Source organism: Arachis ipaensis, chromosome B07 (genome assembly GCF_000816755.2).
Source record: "Arachis ipaensis cultivar K30076 chromosome B07, Araip1.1, whole genome shotgun sequence".
Taxonomy (NCBI): domain Eukaryota; kingdom Viridiplantae; phylum Streptophyta; class Magnoliopsida; order Fabales; family Fabaceae; genus Arachis; species Arachis ipaensis.
This window is the reverse complement of record NC_029791.2, coordinates 84,116,818-84,124,744: the sequence shown is the minus strand read 5'-3', so window position 1 is coordinate 84,124,744 and position 7,927 is coordinate 84,116,818.

The window sequence follows — 7,927 nt, the reverse complement described above, 5'->3', positions numbered from 1 at the left end:
TTGAACGCCAGCTTTTGTGCCAGTTTGGGCGTTCAACTCTGGTTTTGGATCCTTTTCTGGCGCTGAACGCCAGATTTGGGCAGAAGGCTGGCGTTGAATGCCAGTTTACGTCGTCAATTCTTGGCCAAAGTATGGACTATTATATATTGCTGGAAAGCCCTGGATGTCTACTTTCCAACGCAATTGAAAGCGCGCCATTTCGAGTTCTGTAGCTCTAGAAATTCCACTTTGAGTGCAGGGAGGTCAGAATCCAACAGCATCAGCAGTCCTTCTTCAACCTCTGAATCTGATTTCTGCTCAAGTCCCTCAATTTCAGCCAGAAAATATCTGAAATCATAGAAAAACACACAAACTCATAGTAAAGTCCAGAAATGTGAATTTATCATAAAAACTAATGAAAACATCCCTAAAAGTAACTAGATCCTACTAAAAACATACTAAAAACAATGCCAAAAAGCGTATAAATTATCCGCTCATCAATATGGTTCAATAGCTCATACATGAATGCACCCATTTTCCAAATTTTCAATGAATACCCAAATTAAACATTTTCTTTTACTACCAAAGTTTCCCAAAAGATTCCCCCACACTTAAATATAACACACTCCTTCAACCTAAGCTAATCAAGGATACAATCCAAGGTAATTCATGGTTTTCCACTTAAGGTTGTGATGTGCTAATATCAAGAACAATGGGATAAATAAAGCTCAAAGGGGTTCAACAATAGTAGATGCAAAGGGTAGGATATTTGGGTAAAGTGAGCTATTATCAAGGATGGCCTCAATCATACTCAATGCAATTCAAAACATCAAACATTGGACATAAAGAATCAAGCAAAACCAAGATTACAATAATAGGAGAGATATATCACACATGAATAAAATTAGTGGTTAAAAGATGTAACCACTCATTCAATCTCAAAAACTCACAAGGTATTTGTTCTTTACTCTTCTATGTTCCATAAGGAAATCATTCAAGCAAGTTTGAAAACAATTTTCTCAATCAATTCAATAGAATGCCTTTAAAACAAAATTCTTGGAAAATTTGTTGTTTTTCAGCAAAACTTATTTCTTATATGTCTATATGATGTGATGGATGCAAACTTTTCAAAATTTCCTAGTTCTTTTCCTAATTTTTAACAAGCAAAAAGTAACATGAACAATTAGGATCAAGACAAACTAGGCATATGCTATTTACATCATCCAATCACAGCTATCTATCTATAAGCTATATACCATGCAAAAATGCATAATGCAATAACTAGAAATAAACAATGATATGTATACAAAAAGAAAATGCAATCTAACAATTAAAAACACTCCAAACATCTGCAAGAATGTAATAAAAGAACACAAAAAATGAAAGTGCAAAGTGTTCGGAAAAGGAATCTACACCCCAAAAATGACGAATCCTCCCCACACTTAAGTGTTACACAGTCTTCTGTGCACGAACACGATCCAGGGAGAACGCCTCTCAAGAGCTCCACCTTCGGTTGGTGGATGCGGGGGCTCGGGTTATGTGGAAATCGCCTAGTCCAATGGATGCTCAGTATCTCCATTGTCGGTTTGCTTCTCCTCTACCGGATCTTGCCTTCACGGCTCATCCTCAAAAAGAATGAATAAAGTATAATTAAGAATCAAAAGGCAAGTGGCACAAAAGGGTAAAGGAGTAAGCAATTAAGCATCTAATTGAGGAAACTTGCATAGTTGTGTGGTATGATGAAAAGATGAGCCATGTGTGTATTCCAATTGTGCACATGGTTAGAATACATAGAACGGCCAGTTAAGATGGCATCCACACACTTAAAGGTAATAATGAGTTCCTCAATTAAATGGCCTAAGATGCAACTAAAAGATGAGAATTAGTTAAACACAAGCAAGCTTAGGCAATTGCAACAAGAGTGAATTGAATTTAGAAAATATTGGATATTGAAGGTGTGCAAGTGAAAGTACAAGAGCGATAAAACAGCACAACAAACAATAACCAATGCAATGATGAAGAGAAACTACTTATTCATTCTAAGGAATAAGGCAATAATCACATGGGAAGGTGTTTGCTACAAAAAGTAACCGGTCTTGATAAAAATCAAGTCAAGTCAACTCAAACAAATGCAAAGCATAACAAGGAGCAAATACCTCGTGATGTGATTATATTGACTTAAAAATCATGATGAACAAGCAATTCAATTAAATTCACTAAATTCAATATGTAATTGTTAAAAATTTTACCAAACAAGAAATTAAATATCAATGTCCATATTCATTTGATGTTAGCAACTCAAAACCACAAGTGCATTATTGAAATTTCACTCCAAGATATCTTCATAATCATGATTAGAATGCCAATCAAGGATATAGTCCAACACACATGGTCGCGACAACACATGCATTAAACAAAAAGTTCATGTAGGCATTATGTCAAACACATCGAGTCCAGTGCACAAATTCAACAATTCAAGCAAAAATTCAAACATCAACAACCCATAAATGAAAAAAATTGAACACTTGTAATACAACAAACAAATAGATAATTAAAAAGTCTTAAACTAAATAACCAAAATTAAATAATGGAAACAAAAATTAAGCGTGCAGCTAAGCATAAAAAGGAAGATGAAAACAAGAAAATTAAAAAGGTGAAGGATGGAAAAGAAAGGGATAGACAACAGTGGCACTTGTGTTAGCCACGGCGAGGCTCACGACTATGGAGTTTCGCCGGAGTAGAGAAGAAAGAAAGAAGAAAAAGAAGAAAGAAAGAAGAAATAAAAGAAAGAAAGAAAAGAAGAGGAAAGAAAGAAATAGAGAAGAGAGAAAAGACCTGTGCGGACGCATAAGGTTGTGTGCGAACGCACGAAAGAAAGAGAGGAGGGTATGCGCGTGCACAGAGGTGTGCGGGCGCTGCGAGCAGAAGATGTATCACAACCTATGCGGACGCACAGGAGGGTGTGCATTTGCACAGAAGAAGGAAAGGGGTTGGATGCACACGCACAGCCTATGCGTGCGCTGTGACCAGAGGGATCGCTGCAAGCTATGCGGGCACAAAGAGCTATGCGCTGGCACACGAGGTTTTTTTTTTTTTTGAGTACAGGGTGAAGTGTGCATTTGCACGCTTGGGGTGCGGACGCACAGGGGGAAGGAAAGGGTGTACACACGCACAGGACGTGCGCGTGCTGCGAACAGAAGGAGTGTTGAGGGTCATGCATGCACACAATGCTGTGCGGATGCATAGTGATGGGAAAACAAGGGAGCTGTACGCACGAACAGGACTGTGTGGACGCACAGGTCTCTGTTCCTGCAACAAAAATTTTGGTTCTAAGGCACCAAACTTGACATCCAAAACAGATTTTCAAGTCTCAAATAATCATAAAACTCCCAAAAACATATTATTCTACTAAAATTACCTAACAAACATCAAAGTAAATCTAACCGAACAAGCAATATAGCCAATTATTCATGAAACAAAAGGTAAAAGAGATGAAGCTTGTGTCATGGTGGCTTGTGCTTCCACTCGTCCTTGAGTTGCCACCGATGTTTGTTCTTCACAAATCCTCCGGGATCCCACACAAGGTACATCAAGCTCTATAGAAACCTCAAGCAAATATTGGGATCCAAAATTGTTGGTTGTAGAATTGTATGCCCGGATCCCACACCTTGGTTTTTCTATCATCCTCTTGTTGCCTTTCACTTGTGTCTTTGGATAAACAACCTCTTGAAGCACCTTTAAAGCACCCATTTGAATGTTGGACTCCTCCTAGTTGGACCTTGCATAATTCATGCTTTGAATTTCTTTGGAACCCAACACCCAATTTTTCATCATGTAACACTCCAAGAAGCACCTTTAGTTGATAATCCATTTCCAAGAGAGAAAATTGATGCGGGCCTGTGAAGCTCATGGAGGAAATTGTTACCCACTCAATTTGTCCTTGGGGTGGAGTTAACCTATTTAGCTCTTACACAATTGCTTCCACTTCTTGGGTCATCACCTCTTCCTCACCTACCTTTTCAAGCTCTTCCATATCCCTCTGAAACTCAAGAGTAGAAGGCTCCTCAAGATCATTGAGGGGGTTGACCAAGGTAGAAAAAAAATCATTGATGATGCAATCCGCTTCTTGATCAAACTCCCTCAATTCTCCATTTAACTCTTCTAGTTCACTAGCTCTACCTTCCTCCTCATGTTGCAACTCTTGTTCCAGCTTTTCTTCTTTCTCTTGAGGCTCCACGTTCTCCTCTTCACTACACTCCTTCGTTGCTCCTCCACATTCCTCAAGGGGAATGTCTTGATTGCTTGAGCGTAGTGAGGCTAAGCGGTTCACTGCTTCGGCTATGGTAGCTATGAACTCCCCTTGCTTCCTTTGGAACCCTTCTTGCACTTGGAAGAATGCTTGAAGGTATTGTTCTTCTTGGGGCAAGGGTTGGAAAACTTTGCATTGAGGTAGAAGAGAAGGTTCAAAAGTTGGGAAGAAGGTTGTATAGTTGGACGGTGCATCATGTGGATGAGGGTATTGAGGTGGTGTATAAGGGTGTGGTTCATATGGTTGGTAATAAGGTGTGTAGACGTTTTGATTCCATGGAGGTGTATAGGGTGGTGCTTAAAGGTTTAGTGGTTGAGGGTTGTGTATGAGGTATCCTTCATATCCTTGGTTTGATATTCATATAGGGGAGAGTGTGGCTCGTTGTGGCATGAGGGAGGTGTTTGCCATGAGTGTTGCTCATACACAATTGGTTCCTCCCTTAATTGATTCTCCCTCTCCATGAAGCCATCCCAACATGAATTCATCGTACCCTAGAAAATAGTCACAACCAAGCTCCAAGCAACAAGGGTGATAGCTCATAGAGAAAGTAGAAAATAAAAGCCAAAGGCATCAACAAACAAGAAAAATAGACACCCAAATATTAACAAAAACAACCAAATAACCAAAAAGTAAGCTATTTACACTATGGACATATTTACAACAACCAAAAGACAGCACTCAATTGCATCCCCGGCAACGGCGCCAAAAACTTGATGGAGAGGATCACGATAGTTCGGAAATAGCAAAATAATTTCTCCGTTGGTAGTATAGTCCAAGCCAACAAATAATCCTCAAAATCAAAGTTTAATATTTCTAATTCAAATTAACCAAGAGTAATGAAACCTCGGATCGTTCTCCCTAGGACGCAATTGGAAGTGTTACGCTTTCGGTTGTTAACGGGGCAAAAAAGGGGTTTTGTGCAATCAAAGAACTAAAGATTAAAAGAACTAAGCAATGACCAAAAATTGGAATTAATGCAAGTAAAAGGAAACAAGGTCAAAACTAGTGAAAATGCTATAAATGAAACAAAGAGCCTTGACTTGGGAATGAGGATCCAATGAATCCTATCATCGCCATAACCACAACTATGGTAATTATGATGAGTCGATCTCGCCTAGTCAACCCCAACCATCGAGGGGTAAGTCAAGCAAGCATAATTGACCTTAATCCATAAGTCCTAGCCAACTTACCAAACTAGTTGATAAAAGGCTAGCGTCAACGCAAACAAGAGTCAACTAACTACCCAAGAATTACCACTAAATGTCAGACATTATGACTCTAGTATCCTAGTAACTCAAACCACAAGCCAAGGTGGGAAAATCTACTCAAATTCTAATGTTGGCGTTTTCACAAACACCTTGTGTGCATAAAAGTAAAACATGAGAAAATTGCAAAGTAAAACGGAAACTATAACCAACTATCAACAAAACTAAACATAAACAAGAAATCAAACATAAAGAAAGCATGAAACATTAAATTCATCAATCAAAACTTCAAGAACTCAAAATTGCATTTATAAACAAAGTGCTTAAACCAAAAGAAAATAAAGGCAAGGGTAATGTAATTAAAGAGAAGATCAAGAGTACTTACAATTAAAGATGATCAAAATCTAAGATTAAGCTTGCTATAAAATGCTACATGGAAACTACAAAAACCATAGGAGAGCTTTCTACTCTGGACTACTCCTACTCCTAATTACTCGGCTGTTTTGGCTCCTGTGCGTATGCACGGGTACTTGTGCGCACGCACGCATGGAAATTTCCTCTTGTGCGTATGCACGCTGGCTTGTGCGCACGCACACTTGGCTGATGCGGTCTTGTGCGTACGCACGCTTGCTTGTGCGCACGCACACCTTGCTCTGTGTGCTTTTCCTTGTTTTCTTTATGTGTTCTCCCTTCTTCATGATTTCTTCCACTTTTGCTTAGCCAATCTTGCCAAAATGACCTGAAATTACTCACAAAACATATCACGGCATCGAATGGCTTAAAAGTGGAATTAAATTACTCGATTTAAGCACAAAAATGCATGTTTTCATATTTAAGTCCAAATTAGGGATCAAACACAAAAGTACGCTATTCTAGTGCTTAAGTGTGAGTTCATGTGCTAGAATCCATCTAAATTGAGTCACAATATACCATCAAATATGGACTCATCAGTAAGCGTCAAGGACGCGTACGCGTGGGCATGAAAACGGCGTAAAAGCGTGAATTTCACAGAGAGCTGTGCGGCCACCGTGCTGGAAGCGTGCGAGTAGTCACGCATACGCGTGAGCGATGCTCACGTGTCAGTGTGCATGTTTGGCCATCTACGCGTACGCGTGATGCATGCGCGTGCGTCGCGTCTATTTCTTGTTCTCTTATCATTTCTCCCTCTTTCTTCCTCCTTTCTTACTTTCTTCTTCTTCATTTTTTTACATTCTCATCCATATTCTCTTTCCAATTCTTTTACTTACTGCATTTGCATTTCCAATTCTTCATTTCTCATCCATATCCTTTCTTACTTTCCAATTCTTCATTTCCATATTCTCTTACTGCATTTCCAATTCTTCATTTCTTTACATTCTCATCTCTTTCCATATTCTAAATTTATTATTTTCTCCGTTGGTGTTAAATATTCTTATTCAACTGTTGTATCTTTTCTGGTGTTATTTTGGTGCCTAGTGACTTTTTTTACATTGTTGGGTGATATTATTTATTTGTCAATACCAATTTTTTATGATACCTGTATTCCCTTTGTATTGACATGAATTTATATTATCTTTCATGACCCACTCTTTCTTCCCCTATGTTGCAATTTTTTGCATTATTGATATGCCATTTGCTTCTACTGTTTTCTCACTTGCATGTTGTAGCTACCATGTAATTGAGACCCTCATTATTTGGCATTAATCCGCCCAAACTTTATTTGTTTTCTTATTTTTATTTATGGGTTACATTTCTTCCTTTTCCTCTTCCTTCAGGATGGCCACCGAGAAGGGAAAAAGAGAAGCTTCTCAATGGGGCGACAAACAAGTCCATCTGCACAATCTATGGAGAAACGCATCAATTGTAGCAGCCTATCCACTTGCACATCTTAGCATGCACCGAGGACGGTGCAATCTTTAAGTGTGGGGAGGTTGATACTGACTTTTGTAGGTTAGTTATTTCCTATTTCAACACCAATGTTTAATTTTCCTTGTTAAATTAGTTGTTGCATTTGCATGTTTGATTGCATGTTTGTTTGATTTTGTGTATATTCTTCTACCACTACTTGGTTGGAGTGATAAGTTCTTTTTCGAGACCCTTTTTATAGCATTTCATTAATTTAAATTAAAACTTTTTTGTTCAACTTATTTGAAGATTCTAATTTGGAACATGGTTTATAGCTAAGAACACTTAACCTGTGAGATTTTGAACTTAATTATATGGTTACATTATTTAACCATGATTTTTATTCTTGTGTGTTTTCTTCTCTATGATTGCAATCTATGGTTTGTTCCATTCTATATGTCCATTGTTTAGTGTATATTCATGCATACATATGATTGAGGCCATCATTTGTTATTAGCTCACTTATACCAAATAGCCCACCATTTCATTTACCTTTGTTTGCCACTTTGTGCCTTCTTAACCCCCATTTGTTCTGTATTTTACCACATCA